This window comes from Pararge aegeria, chromosome 23 (assembly GCF_905163445.1).
Source record: "Pararge aegeria chromosome 23, ilParAegt1.1, whole genome shotgun sequence".
NCBI lineage: Eukaryota > Metazoa > Arthropoda > Insecta > Lepidoptera > Nymphalidae > Pararge > Pararge aegeria.
The window spans coordinates 9,145,595-9,162,422 of record NC_053202.1 but is presented as its reverse complement, the minus strand read 5'-3'; the positions used below and the strand labels follow the sequence as shown (position 1 = coordinate 9,162,422).

General features: G+C 35.8%; 1 pseudogene; it reads right to left on the bottom strand.

The window, feature by feature from the left end:
• Positions 1-294: 294 nt before the first annotated feature.
• Positions 295-14,916, bottom strand: LOC120634302 (annotated as a pseudogene).
• Positions 14,917-16,828: the final 1,912 nt, after the last annotated feature.

Here is a 16,828-nt window from a genome sequence, read left to right as displayed (position 1 = left end):
AAGACAAAAATTATATCCCCCGGTTATATCCCCTGACAAGGGATATAAGTAATGTATCATAATGTATGTATGGAACATGGAATAGGAGAAGTTTACCCCCGTTTATTATTACACATATATCATCATTATTTCCATTTGTGCGCCAATGCTCTGAGAGTTGATAAGACTGTGGGAGAAGATAAATTTATATCTTTTCCCCGGGGAGATAATGTCTCCTGTGTAAGCTTAGAGTTTCTAGCAAACAATGATGGCACGGCTAGTTTAAAAAAAAAAACTTAATACGTTGATGATATTTTATTTAATCCTCTTTTCAATTGAAACATGGTGTCCCGATACTGGCTTCAACAATATGTCCACTTTCGGTACCATCTTTGTGTGGACTCCGGACACCCTGTAGTGTCGGTATAAGTGAACCAGAGTTACCTTCATTGACATCATCGCGTATGATTTACCTGAAAACAGAAAGTAGTAAATCAAGACAAACTGTCTTATCGTCATTGGTATGTCTTGTGATATTGTCAGAGATGGCAGCACTGGGATACTGTTTAAAATCGCGAGATGTCATGTACCTAACTGAAATTGCAGTTTGTAGTTTAAGTTGACAACTCTGTTTCTAAGATACTAGGGACACATATGAAATCATTCTCGAGTTCACATCATAGGCATACATAATTTGCAGGCCTTTGTGTGAGGGAATTAAAAGTAAATTAGGTAAGGTGGAACTGAAGTGGATAACCGGAACGGTCATTTACGATTGGCAATGTTTACGTGATTGAAGGAATCATATAGCGGTTGGTGAGAGCAATTATATATACATGACGCTTTGTCAATGCTATGTGGACTTGTAATTGATGGGCATATCATACCATGTTTTATAATTATGTACACAGCTTGTTGTACATAATTATCATATTGGTCTTGATTTGGTGCCAGAGACAACAATTTTTTTTAGAAACTGTCGAATTTGGAGATGGAGTACTTGGAGGTGGTGGACATGTTTAGTGCTGGCCATGAGTCATGACAAGCGTGAATTTGCACGCGGTGAGTTTGTCCCGTGACCGGCAGGTAAAGTAGGTACCAAACTGGAGTACTTATTGGATAATTATGTTTTCCATCACCCCTCATCAATATCATCACATCTTAAAACCACCTTAAAATCGTTTTTTTTTTCCATTAATAGAGATCGTTCATGGCTTTGTACAATAAGTTGTACAGCTGTTTACTTATTATCAGCTTATGGTACTGCAATATTATTGCAGTAACCTTGAATTGATGTTGCAATACGATATACTGCAGACAACTTAATTGCTGGATAATTTACGGCAGAGGTCTTATGTTTGGGCTCATTTTTGGTTTCGAAGCTATCCGATTTGTCCTATTGTCGATTCCGGTGATGATGTTGCATTGCCATCTTCTTCATTGTCTTCAACCGCACCTGCGGTTTGTTTTAGAGCTCTTGGAAGTGCTCGCGTGGAAGCCCTTTAGGTGTTTTGTTTAATGGAGGTGCTATTTCGTAGAGGTTATCCAACTGTCAACTATCTGCATGGGTAAACAATGGTCCGAACGAATTCCTCTACTGTAGGCGTCCTGATGTGCAATCGGGCACCCAAGCAGTGGTTCTGCTGAACCTGTAGCTTCTGCCTCTGATATGCCGAACAAGGTGTGTACAATACAGGGGCCGCTTTTGTACAACGCGAGTGGCAAGCTCGATGGACCTTAAGTTTCGTCTTGGTCGGTAGACCTGAGGTAAAAACCTGGTAAAGCCAATCGTGGCGCACAGTATCGAAACTACAAAAGTAAGTAATTTTTGCACTAAATGGCTACTGTTAAGGAGTTTTAGCAAAAGGCAAATCCAGCAGGCCGTGATAGCCAGAGAGTTGTTCAAATCTCTCCGGTTATAAAATGTTCGTATGTGTTTTAAAAATAAATAGGTATTTGGTTTTAAAAATAAATAGGTATTTGGTAGGTAGTAAATAGGTATACCATAGCAATTCCTTCTTCCGAGACTAAAGCTGGCAAACGCGCTGGGAATTTCAGGTAAAGTTGCGCGATCCAGCCAACGCTCGGGCTTAAATTGGTCTGCATCTGGACCCCACATGGGATGCCTATTTACTCCGTAAATGGACAGGAAACACGATGTTCCTTTCGAGAGAGTCCAGTTTCCTGTGAGAAAACAATTGTTTTAAAACTACGTTTTTTAAAGTATTTTACAGACTAGAAGACAGCGTAGAAGATTTCGATACGAGTAATTAAAAGAAAATTTGAAACGTTTCCAACCAGAAACCAGTTAAAGTCACAGATCCTTGCGAGATATTAGTAACGTAACTTTAGAAAAGTTTGATCATAATATCATGCCAGCATCGTACTGCAAACTCTATCAAAAGTGCATGTAACTTTGATTTTACAGCTAGGATCCCTGAGAAAAAGCCGATTCCTCTACCATTTTTGAGCTGCAGCAATCTAGCAGATAACAAAAAACCCACGTAATTTTATGTCTCTATCGATATATCTTGCAATAACAGGCGCTACGGGATAAAACCGTAAGGTTTCTTTTATCACAGCATCTAGATATATCAGCTGTGATAGATCTTGCTTCATCACGTCCCTGTCATCATCACCAAAGACCTGAAGTAGCCTGCAACAAAAAAAAAACTGTTTTATTATTGTTTACCCACAAAAAGGTAATGTACGGTTTATCCCCGTACATCTTATATCTTATACTAATATACAGGGTGTCCCAAAACTTGATGATAAAATGGTACTAGCCGAGAGGCCAACTCATACCAGTCCTGGGAAAAGTAAGGAAAAAAATCCATGTCACTTAGTTAAGTAGTAATAGACATTTATCAAAAAAGTTGAAAAGTTGACTCCCTTGGTCGCATCTTTAAGTACCGTGACCACAAATTTCACAATTTGGCAGTGATTTTTTAATGACGTCATCTAGAATAACCGTGTAATAAATCCCAACTAAAAATAAAAGTAAAAGACATTGTTTATTTAGTAAAATAAATTAAGTTTTATTGAATTATGGTTTACAATAATTTTGTCAGTTAACTTTGACACTTCATTTTGGAAAAAAAAAGTATGATACTACCCTTGGCAACTTATTTCCAAAGATGGCCCATTTACTCAAGATTTTAAATGCTCTCAACTGGAGGATTGGCCCATAATCACCACGCTGGGCAGGTGGGTTGGTGATCGCAGTAAATCGTAGTAGTAGCACAGAGGACGCTGCTGCCCACACTCCGTTATATTCCCTTAATCGCCTCGTACGACACCCGCGGGAAGAAGAGTGGTGGTAACTGTATTCTGATCTGAGGTCACGGCACATTGATTTATATGAATGGATTTTAAGAAAAAACAAGCACTTTACTCTTCGAAAATTTTCTCCTGGACGTGAGGGTGAGATCCGACCAATAACATGCCATACATAACTGTAGTGGCTGAAGTATCATGGCCACCGAAAATCATGGTATCTACGTGGTCTCTGATCTCCTGGTCGTTGAAAGCATCTTCCTCTATCGCTAGTTCAAGAAGGAGATCTAAGAACGGCTTGAATAGTGGATCTGGAAATTAGAATCCGGTTTAATCATGTTATAATTGGATTTTATTCATTAAACGAACTTCAGTTTTATACACTGAAGATTTTGATATTTTGAGATATTCTTTATTTCGTTTTTTTTCGACGTATACTCTAGTTAATTTTTTATAACTTTCTAAGTCGATACTCTAGCTGCATCACACATCCAGGCAACCTCGTCAATGGTTGGTGGGACTGCTACCAGTGCCGAGCAGGCCGAGGCGCAAATATCAATATTTTGATAGCAGTTAACTTTTGTGCCTTTTAGAGTATAAGCTCTCGAGCTCTTTTAAAGGAATTGTCAAAAAGAGTTATCAAGTCTACCGGTGATCCTAGAGCTGGCAGTTACCTTGGCCAAATAATAAGTTAGGCCATTCAAAGGGGCAATGCTGCCAGCATCGTAGGTACTATGCCTCGCTGCGTTGGTTTCGATAACGTTTTAGATTTTATTTAGTTTTATTTTGGTACATAGGTTATTTCAGATTAATTTTTCTATCGAAATTAAAATTTGTAAGATTTTTTCAAAGGCATAGGCAAGGCTCAGCAGTGGACATCCAAAGTCTAAAATGATGACGATATTGATGAGGCCATTTTTTTAATAAATAATCACCAAGAATTTGATGGTTAGTGAAAAACCATCGCCAATAAACACAGTACCATTTCGCAGGGCATGCTAGGAACACCTTCTGCGAAGTGTTGCCCTGTGTCCATAAACGTAAGGCGACGATGTGAAGCCTGATATCCCTGTAACTACACCGGCAACCACGCTCTTCCATTGCAACAATACTGCTTAGCGGCAAAAATAGGCATGGTAGTAGTAGTTCCCCGAACGAGCTCTGTCATAAAAAGCTATAATACTACTATAATGCTTTTTAGAACTGCGATATCAGCATCATCACATCAAACGATAGACGTCCACTCCTGGACATAGGTCTTTTGTAGGGAGTTCCAAATTCCACGGTTTTGTGCCGCTTGAATCCAGCGGCTACCTGCGACGTAGGCGATGTCGTCCGTCCACCTCGTCGGAGGTCGACCAACGCTGCGTTTACCAGTGCGGGCCATTCCAGCACCTTGGAACCCAAACTTCCATCCCTCCTCCGAAATATGTGCCCCGCCCATTGCCACTTCAGCTTCGCGACTCGTACTCGTACTTCGAACTTCGATATATAGCAAATATATAAAAAATATATATATATATATATATATAATATAAAAAATATATATATATAATATAAAAAATATATAAATATTTCGTACCTTTTGTCGTCGTTTCAGTATTGTTTTTATTTAAATTCATGTAATCAATTTTTCTCTGATTTAGAACCTGCAAAAAGTGATTTAAATTATTCGCATGCCCCACAATGTAGTAGTACAGTGGCATTGTAACGTGTGGAGTTACACAACATTTTACATTTACATTTTCATTTTACATTTTACATTTACATTTTACATTTTACCACGCAACTAAAATTAATTAGTTGTGGCCAAGTTTTATACTTGGTCAGAATTGGCATCACACACTTCTTCTTCCCTAATCCTACGTTTTGTTAGGTTGGCATGTCATTTTACCATATATTCGGCAAAATGATTGACCGCTTTACACGTTCAAATAGATTTTTTCAATACTAAAAAATATTACCTGCTTTTAATGTTACTACGAAGAATACAATAATGTATTTTATAATAAAACTAGCAGACATCCACATGTTACTGTGGCTTTCATAGGTAGTAAACAAATAATTTGCAATAAAATAATATTACAATTAGAAATTGAGACATAAACTATCCTATCTCTTAAGTTTACAAACACACATTTAAAAAAAATAAGTTAAAATCGGTTCAGTAGTTTCAAAGTTCATCCCGAAACATCGTGATACTGGTATCTATATAGGTACCTACAACGTATAACCGAATAACGAAATACTATTGTACTGTTGAAGAGTGCTTTAGTATATTTCATGAGGAATCACCCTATACAAATGAGCATATTTATTATTCCGTACAAAAGAGTTCAAAACATTTTAAGTGTTTACTTATGCCAACCCTATTGAAGATAAAATACCAAACGTTCATAGTACCTACGCTAAGCGACGCATACGTAATAAAGTGAAGGGAGTCAATTGATTTTAATTAAATGCAAATTAATAAACAACAAATTGCATGTGATGTTAGGGCTGTATCTGATTTTTTTAGTAAAATCTATGTCAGCAGTTTATACAAAAACTATTAGCGTGTCGGTTCCACATATTGCTCTCTGAGACAGTACATAATGTACCTAAAGCCTGTAAGGAAATATTTCGGTTTCATTTACACGCTTTATAATAGACTAGTTGTACCCTGCCACGCTTCGCTGTGGCACATTGAGATTGAATGATTGAGAAAAATAGATAAAAACAATCCTTGATGCGTATTATATATCATGCTAAAATTTCAGCCCGATCATTGCAGAACTTTTTGAGTTTTTGAAGCGTACACAAACCAACATAACATTTTATATAAATATAGATATGTGTTTTAGCACTAAAAACGTCCCTCCTACTTCCAGAGGCTACCAGTATTATTTGGAAATTATAGATAGTTGCAATCATTGATTGCAAATCTTACATAGACTATTCCGCACTTAATGGTTTTTCACTAACCATTAGGTTACCACAGCTTGGTATATCATTTATTACTATAAAAAACCTTTAGGATTAGTATCAACAATTATAATTATATAAATCATTTTAACGCCCCCACAATCTCCTCTAGGGCTAAAATTTTTCGAAATCTGATTGTAATCAGATTTCGAATAATCTGATTACTATCAGACTTAGAATTAGATTTTTTTTTTTTTAATTCTAAGGTTGCCTGTTAGAGATCGCTATTAAGCGATAAGGCCGCCTTTTGTATTACTACTTCTTTCGATATGTTTCTGTTTTTATTATATTTTAAATATGTTAATGTTGTGGTATACAAATAAAGAGTTTAATAATAATAATAAATAATAAGTGACCTTAATTTAACAAACATAAAACTTTTATTAAATTTTAAGTCTGTAGGAATTTCAGTGCAACATTTTCATTTTTTTTCATTAGCAACCCCCGTAACCGATTTTGTGGTTTAAACTTCATTCAATACATTCTTGTTTGCTCGTAATAAAACCCAAAAAAAATTCTGTCCAAATTTGATGTCTAAAAGAGTTAAAATACAAAATTAAGTTTTTTATGATTTTTTCTATTCATTAACGCCCCCGCTATCCACTTCGGAGATTTAACACTTATAAAAAAGTTAGCCTATCCATTAAGTCAATGTATCCTCTACATGGATGCAAAATTTCAATTCAATCGGATGTATAGTTTAATAGTTTTAACGGAACAACCGTAAAAAACTCTATAGATTTATATATTAGTATAGATAAATTAATACATACGAAGTATGACATATGGTGCAAAATTTTCACACACGCATCCTGCTTCCTCTTCAACGCTGACCAATTGTAAACCAAGTCGCTGTGAAACCAGGCCTTCTGGAATCTTTCTACTAAGATGTTCATTATATCTGCTGCTGCGTTGGCGTATTCGCTGTACAGATCTTGCATGTTTCTTAAATCCACTCCAAAAACTGTCACTAAAAATATTCGATCATTTACAAAAAAATTGGAAAATCCAAAAGTGCACGCCTCATAGCGGTCATTCACAAAAATCCCAAAAATCCCAAAAATCCTAAAACAAAAACTCCAGTTTTTAAAATGAAATAACAAATAAAATTAATATCTTTATGTCTCACGCGATTTTATGAGACGAAATTTACATAGCGCATGTGCAAATCATGATTTTCCACAAACTCTTGCATATAGAAGATATAGTTTTTGATAAATTATAATTAATGGGAATCACTGTGCGCATTACTTTATAAAATAAAATAAAATATTCGGGTAAGATCATTTTTTCGTCCAATTTCTCTGCCACATACCCAAACCCGTAAACACAGACACATGGACGTCCAAGAATGATTAGTTTTATTATTATTTACTATACTGAACAAGAATAATTGCTTATAAAATATATATCATATGTGCTAGACAGATTATTTAACTTGATGTTAGTGCACTCATATTATCCTGTAAGTGTTATACTTATAAAAAAAACATCGTTTAAGTTTTGAAAGACGGGGTTTTTTGACATGTCGAGAGTCAGCGAGCCACCTCACGCTCCGCTTATGAGGCGTGCCATACATACATCATGGCATCACTAAAAAACCTAAAACATTGTAGTACTCCTTAGAGCTTTTTTGAAAATACGACTTATGTGATAAAGGTCGTCTGGGGAAATTTTATCACCATGCTTATTTCTACCCGCTAAGCTGCATTGTTGATATGCTGTGATCCGGTTTGAAGGGCGTGATTACCGGCTCGTGGGGTTTACCACCAAGTGGTAATATTTCTGTGGTTAGGACTTCGGATTCAATTTCGGGGGTCGCACGTAAGGCTTAACACCTGGCGGTGATGGCTTAATGTTTAGGACCTCCGCTTCACTTTCGGGGAGTCGTGTTCGAATCCTAGCACGCACAACTAACTTTTCTAAGTTATGTGCGTTTTAAGTAATTAAAATATCATTTGCTTCAGCGGTGAAGGAAAACATCGTATGGAAATTGCATGCCTGAGAGTTCTCCATAATGTTTTCAAAGGCATGGGGAATCCGCCAATTCGCACTGGGCCAGCGTGGTGGACTGCGGGCTAAACCCTTCTTATTGTGGGAGGAGACCCATGCCCTCAAGTGGGCCGGTAAAGTGTTGATATGATGATGATGGAGCTTTACACTTTTGGTTGCTTATTTCGAAGCGTTTCTCTGTTTATAAGCTACCGTTAATAACAACTATAAAGAAATATTTTAAAACATAAAATAAATAATACGACAATACACACATCGCCATCTAGCCACAAAGTAAGCGTAGCTTGTGTTATGGGTACTAAGATGCCTGATGAATATTGTTATGAATTATATACATAAATACTTAGAAATATACATATAAACACCCAGACACTGAAAAGCATTCATGCTCAAATTCCAATAAAATAGAAACGGTTCTAAACGAACTACTTCGTCATTAGTAAACAATTAAACTCACAGATAAATGTGTAATGATTTAAATTACATACAACATACTGTTTCCAGAGTATTATTTCGAGTATAGACCCAGTGGTCAAACGGTCCTCTCCGACTTCTGCCTCTAAATCCTTCACCAAACGTCGAGATTGTACATTGAATATGTCCAGAAATCCGTGTAGAACGAGAGGACTGAATGCTGAGTGTAACAGTTTCTTATGTCTTTTCCAAACTGGAACTAGGAGAAAAAAACAAGTTATAAAATTCATCTTTTCTAAAACTAGCCATTGTTACTTATGCTGGCCGCTGGAATGTAATTGAGAGTTCGTCTCCTAACATGAGTAAAACCAATAAAGTGGTATAAGCTCGAGATAAATTACCGGCCACACAATTGCGTCAGTAATTTGAAAATATTTTTAACAAATTCAAATTCAAAAATATTTTATTCATGTGGACCTTATTACAGGCACATATGAAGCGTTCATACAATGAACAAATTACACTAATGTTAGTGATGGTTATAACTGTATTCGTTAACTTAAAACTAAAGCTAGGAGGGTTCCAAACGCGCCCTGGTCTAAGAAGAGCCCACAACAAACTTAGACACATCTCACAGACTAGTTAATGTTGAGCTATGAAGTTCATACCCAAGCTTTTTTATCATACATGTAATCCTTGATATTATAATAGGATTTTTCTATAAGCTTACGTTTTATGTAAACTTTGAACTTATATTGTTAACTTAGTTCTTATGATGTGATACAATATAAGATGTTATTAAATGTGAGTATATTTACTGTCACTAGTAGCTAATCCATCGCCAAGCCAGGGCCTCGAGAATCCGTAGATGCTGTCTTTTTGTCAACATGAATTGGCGATTTTCAAATAGTCTTCTGGATTTGACACAACTGAAACCAAATAATCTTGTGTTAACCAAAACTTCCCCATTTTTTAACCAAAACTTCCCCATTTTTTAGGTACGATTCTGTTGTCTAGTTGCTAGTTATCTGTAATTTCAAATTGTACATTGTAAAATCATTTTTTGTCTGAATCTTTGGAACTTTAACATGCCTATTCCCTTCTGTTTTGTTTGGGGTTTGACAATATTGTATATATTTATGTATTATTGATATTTATTCTATAGGTATATTTTAATTATCAGTATCTGTATATTACATTGTAAGTTTATTATGTATATATAGGTATATATGCAAATATAAATGTTTATTTATATGCACCACCTACCTCTCTTCTTAAGCTGTGTTTACCGCCTTTGGTTGCCTAGAAGTAGTGTTGCCCAAATTCAGTCTTGGTCTTGCAGTCTTGGTCTTGTTCTTGCGTTTTTGCAAGACCAAGACCAAGAACAAGACCGCGTATTTTTAGCAAGACCAAGACCAAGACTGACCGTGCAAGACTTGAGCAAGAACAAGACATAGCCTGCAAGACTCTTGCGTCTTGCAGCTAGGACTTAGCGCTATTTCACGGAGTAGTTAGGTGTAACAGTTCGGTGTATAGGTAGGTAGGTACGCTTAGGAATTCTATGAGACGCAAAAAACTATATCAAAGAATATGAAAAACTGGACCTATGCGCATTACGACTAATACCATAAACATAGCGAATAAAAAAATATCTATTAAAATCAAACTGAGTGCATGCATAGTTATGTTTTAACCATCGGCACTTTGATAATGCGGCATCAAAGGTTTTGTACTTACTTCTCAAAGAAATTTGCCGCTTTTCGGAAGTACATGGTTATGATACCATACGCGCCGGCGGCTTCTTTTGAAATCTAAAACAATCGTTGCCGCCGCGCCGAAATCATAACATTTGACACTATTCATGCAAAATAATTTCGAATTTTAAGAGTACCTACAGGTGTTCCAAAGAATAAATAAGTTTCAGATTGGTGATTTTAGATTGGTGGAGGACGCATGAGACAGAGTATCCGATTTTATCGAAAATGGCCCGTGATTTTCTCTCAATACCTGCAACTTCAGTACCTGCTGAGAGGTTATTTTCTAAAGCATCATTAGTAATTAGAAAACATAGAAATAGGTTAAGTGATGAGTCAGCCAGATGGTTACTTTGTATTAATTCTTGGTCAAAAGAATTGATATAAAGTATCATAACCTAATGATAAAGCTGTTGATTTGTGTTGTATTTTATTTTTTATTCAAATAAATGATAAATCTTAAAACTCTTTTATTAAATTTCTTATAAGTTGAGGGTTCAATCTCTTTCTAGACAGATAAGTATTGTTCTTTAAAATACAGTCAAGTTATTGTAATTAATTTGTTTTTTTACATGTTTTAGCAAATGTAAGCTTATAAATCATAAATGTTTATTAAGAAACAGTTACTTCCATGGAAAACGACATATAGGTCAGTTGATTTTTCGAATTTCTTATCAAATCTTCAGTTATTTATTAATCTGCTTGATCTTTACTATGGCTATGTTAATTCAAGCTCACAATGTTCCAATTCTAATACGTTTTTCTAAGATTTAAAGTAAACTTTAATAAATAGTAATAGACTAATAGGTAATTGCAAGACTTGCAAGACTCTTGCTGCAAGACCAAGACCAAGACCAAGACTGGGAGCGCAAGACCAAGACCAAGAGCAAGACCAGGTGTATTGGCGCAAGACCAAGACCAAGACTGGCTAAGTCTCGTCTTGTTCTTGCATTTGGGCAACACTACCTAGAAGAGATCGCTATGTAGCGATAAGGCCGCCAAATTGTATACTTTTTGTTAAATTTTTATTTATAATTTTACTATATGTGGTGTACAGTCAAAATTTATTCATTCATTCATTCAATTTTTAATATAAAATTTACCAGCGATGATTTAGCTGCCGGCACTGTTTTTTTTTTGATCACACTTCAAGTTAGCAATGCAATTTAGGAATACTAATTATTGTACAGTTCCGGTGGCCAAGAAAATGCACAAGTTCCTGCAAATAACACTGAAATTGCTAAAGGTGTGTGTGTGTGTATGTGTGTGTGTGCGCGTGTGTGTGTGTGTGTGTGTGTGTGTGTGTGTGTGTGTGTGCGCGAGTGTGTGTGGTGTATAATACTTCTACGATTTGTCTAGAATCTCTCCAATAAATCTTCACCAAATTAACATGGGACCTAATCTGAGGTATAACGTACTTAGAAAAAAAAAATCATCAAAACCTCCTTTTTTTTTAAGTACGTTGGAAGTAACTTACAGTACACTATTTTAGGTCCAATTCTAAAAGTCAGAGCTCCACCGGTTTTCAAGCTTTCACTAGACACTCTTTTTCAGCAAATTCCATAATTCTGGAAGAAATTTAAAGTAACGTTATAAATGAGAAAGTGTATTTCTACTGGCATCACTGGCGTGCGTAGAAGTTATGCACAGGGTATGTAAATGATATAAAATGACGAAGATCTACAGTACGAGTTCAAAATACTTAAAGGTAAGTTTTTTATATCTCCTACTGGAGATTTCCTTCATTTTATATCATCTGCATACCCTGTGCTTACCCTCTATGCACGCCACTGCCCTTAAGTTTTCAAACTCGATAAAAACTTAAGAATAGGCTTCTTATAGCTCTTACAATGCCTATCCATAAGTTTTTTACAACTCAAACTGGAGTTTTTTTTTCATTTTATATCATCTACCCGCTTAGTGCATACCCTGTGCATACCATGTATGCACGCCATTGACTTGAAGCTATGTTTACTGAAAAAGAAGTATAGCTAGAGTAGTAATGTACTCATAATTTAAATAATTATGTTTTAATTTTAACAATTCTTAAAGTGTTTTTATGTTCCTCGAAGAGCCTTCCACCAAGCATAGCAAGAATCAGTTATTGCTTCTTAGATATTGAATATAAACAGGCGTTACTTTGCTGAGTTCCATGATGTAAAAGGAATAAATATTAAGCTTAATTTCCGTGAAAAGCAGCAGAATCTATACGGTTTAGTTAATATAATTTTTTAATTTCTTCAATTTTTTTTTTTTTTTATTCCACTTTGACTAGCGGCCTAACCTGTTAGGGAGTATGGTTGTCATATCCCTAATCGGTTTCTAGGTGACATTGCATCGTCACTTAGCAGCACGGCTTTGTGGGTAGGGTGGTAACTAGTCTCGGCCAAAGCCTCCCACCAGATCAGACCAGAGAAAATTCAAAAATTATACATTGCCAAAATGACGCTGCCGGGAATCGAACCCTGCACCTCCAACTTAATTTCACAGCGCTCGCCGTTGCGCCAAGGAGGTCGTCCAATAATCTTTATACTCCACACCAAAAGATCCAGTTTTTCGCGGAGTATAGCAAAATTAACTTAATATTCATTTCATATTGCTTCTGTGACGTGTAAAAAACTTTTTCCTTTTGCTAATTATTAATAGGGGTCGAGGGCTCTAAAAACAGTACATCTCCGAATATTAACATATCATATATAATTTCGAACAGGTGTGATACAGGTGAGTAAAGTCAACTTATTCTTAAGGTAAGTTGATAATAGATAAGAGATCAGATTAATCGATAAGGTAAAATAAGTACCTTATCTAATGCATCCAGACTACTGCCCTATTTTCACTAAACGTAGGAATCGCCTAGTGATTTAGGTGACGTTTCACGAACTCTCATGTGATGTCTATTCGGCAGATCGTAAAGTTTAGGGGACTACGCAAACTGACACTTGACAGATGAAAAAAATTCTTTGATTCCTTACGAAAAATTAAAAATAAGATAATACAAACACAAAATACCACACCTTGGGGCAAGAACTATAGACAAGTCCTTACTTGTCCCCTTTTATAAGAGACTAGCGTACCTAGCCCGCTTCGCCGGGCTAGATTTTGCTTTATTTTATTTAAACAATAAACTTACATCATTAAATCTTTAATTTAAGTCTCATAATATATTAAATCATTTATTTCTCTCCGTATTCATTCTCTTCTATTCTCTTCTCGAGCGGGTGAAGATCATTATCCACACCCATGTACACCCAACAATACAATATCATCATAGTAAATAAAAGCTGTATTTGACAGTTTGAGTGAGTTTCAGAGATTCCCTGAAAGTTTCATTGAAATCGGTCCAGCCGTTTCGGAGCCTATACGGAACATACCCACACACTTTCTCTTTTATATATATAGATAAAGTCCATTGGTAAATGTATACCTATGAATTTTATTTGATAAGACGTTAAGGGTAAGCGGTGATAGCGCTTTGGGTAGGAATTCGACTTCACTTTCGGGGGGCTGAGTTCGCATCCCAGCACGCACCTAGTTTTCTAAGCTATATGCGTTTTAAGAAATTAAAGGATGAGGAGGAGAAGGAAAACATAAAAATTCAAATTCAAATTCAAATTCAAATTCAAAATTCATTTATTTCAAGTAGGCCTAATATAAGCACTTTTGAAACGTCAAGTCTGTCTGTTTGTAGTGATTCTACCACCGGTTCGGAAGGCAGATTCTACCGAGAAGAAGCCGGCAAGAAACTCAGCAGTTGCTCTTTTCCAACATCAACAATTTACATTTTGCATTTTAACATTCATTTTTTTATCTTGTGAGAGCTGAAAGCGGAGCCGGATGCTTCCAAGCAACCTTGTCATTAAAAAATTCATCAATTGTATAGTAACCTCGCTGTGTTTTAACAAATTCTTTAAACTTGTGCATTGGCAGGTCCAAAATCACCTTAGGAATCATATTATAAAAGCGTATACTCTATCCCACAAATGATCCCTGTACCTTACGCAGACGATATGCAGATGACACTAATTTATGACCATTTCTTGTAAGTCGACTGTTTATGTCCACTTTTTGTTTATAAAGACTAATATGTTGTCATTTGTCGTTTCATCGTGAGGAAACCTGCATGCCTGAGAGTCCTACATGTTCTTAAAGGAGGGAGTCCTCCAATCGGACTCGGCCAGCGTGGTGTCCCATAGTGGGAGCAGACCCGTGCTCTGTAGTGGGCCAGTATAGGGTCAATGTGATGAGGCGTTACGGCATTAGGCATTGCGTGGTCCATCCTTAGTGAAAACGGGCATAAGTCCAAGATCAAATACAGTCTTGTTATAAAAGTGTTTTAACTCTTCGGTGTGGTTGAGAAGTTAATTTACTTACTTAAGCTATCTCCGAGTATAAGATGAGCGTGTCCAATAAGTGGCAAAGCTCCAGGAAAGGTTGGTGGATCATCTTTATTTGGATTTCTTCGCCACCACAATATACCACACGCCAGAAATGCGAGTATTAGCACCACCGTCAACATTATGAATCTTCTAGGTATATAATATTATTATTTTCTAAATATTTATTCTAATTTTAATTCTAGATTTTAATTAATTACTGTTTTTATTCTTCATTTAAAAAATCTGAGTGTCTTTTATTTATATGTTAACCTCTCAATTTTGTATACCGACCTGAAATAAAATGTTTTTTTTTTTTATTATTTTATTATTTTGACGGCCGACTGGCGCAGTGGGCAGCGACCCTGCTTTCTGAGTCCAAGGCCGTGGGTTCGATTCCCACTACTGGAAAACGTTTGTGTGATGAGCATGAATGTTTTTCAGTGTCTAGGTGTTTATCTGTCTATTATAAGTATTTATGTAAATATTTCTTTAAAAAAAATTTTCATCAGTCATCTTAGTACCCATTACACAAGCTTACTTTGGGGCTAGATGGCGATGTGTGTATTGTCGTAGTATATTAATTTAATTTAGTATCTGTAAAACTAAATTTATAGTGCACTAACTGTGCCCTGCGGAATCGCTTGCGTAAAAATGAGACGCAGTGTACTGCTACATAGTTTACATCCTTCCTCAGTAAATCTATATATTTTTTTTCTCTCGCACTGGTAGGGCTAATCTTAAGTTCTCTTTTTTTCCTTTTTTTTACAACACTTAAAGTTAGCCCGTGACTGTAATCTAACCTGGTGATAAGTGATGCAGTCTAAGATGGTAGTGGGATAAACCCTTACAGGGATAAACTGTAAGGAAGGTATTAACTACATACCTACCCCTAATCGATTTCTACGCGACATCGTACCGGAACGCTAACTCGCTAAGCGGCTAGTCTTTGTCAGTCCAACGTACTAAAAATTGGGTTTTTATAAAGAAGGTACAGTGGGGGATAGTTAGCTTTTGAATCATCTCGGAGCTCATTTAACTTTTACAATATCACTGTTTACCTTTCATTCGAAATCTAAGACGAATCGATCACTAAACCAATTTTATGCACATGCCTTTTTAAATGAAGTTGAAAATTCCCAAAATGGTTTTAAAGGTCATAAAATTATCACCAACGTTTGACCTGGATAAAACTCCTAGAAAATTTATCAAAAAGATCGGCAAATAAAATATAAAAATAATAGCAAAAACCAGTCTTCAAGACTAAATATACATTAAATATACAGTCATATATACAGGGTGATATACGTATGCAACTCAAAAAAATTACTCAAAGCATGCTGAGTGCTAAAAAAACTTGCCCTCTGAATTAGCTTTCCGCAAAGGTATAAATGTCTAGGTAACAACATGAGATTCTAAATAAAAAGTACGTATGCTCTGTGTCATTATTTTTTGAGTTAAGCAATATCTTTTGGATGTTAGTTTAAAAAACAAATAAATTTATAATGGCGCATAATTTTACATAGTAAAGTATTTTTGGACGCATTAGCACATATACACGATATTTGCTAAAATAAAGTATCATCTACGTAAAAAATTTGAAATAAAATCAATTCGATGAATAGTTTTATTGTATTTTGGATTTAAATCTCAAGTTCTGAGTGATTCATGAAAAACCCTGTAGATAAACTATTAACTAAATTTTTAGAATTCGGAAAAACTGATTAGGTTACAATCAAATCCAATACAAATCCGTACAAAGTTGGATTTATTTATACCGCGATTCTATATTTAATTGCATTTGAAATTGAATACAAACTGTGTAGCACAAGCCACAAACCAATAATTTATTTACCATTTTTTGTTTTGGCATGTCTGCAGTGGCGTGCACTTCATACATGCACAAAAGCTCTGCCTACCCTAAAATTTTGGTATAACTCAAAAATGCGAAGGATTTTTCCATTTTATGGCATCTTCCTTCTTTATGCATACCCTGGTCAAAATCCCTGTGTACGCCACTGCATGTCTGTAGTATGCATATATGCAGTGGCGTGC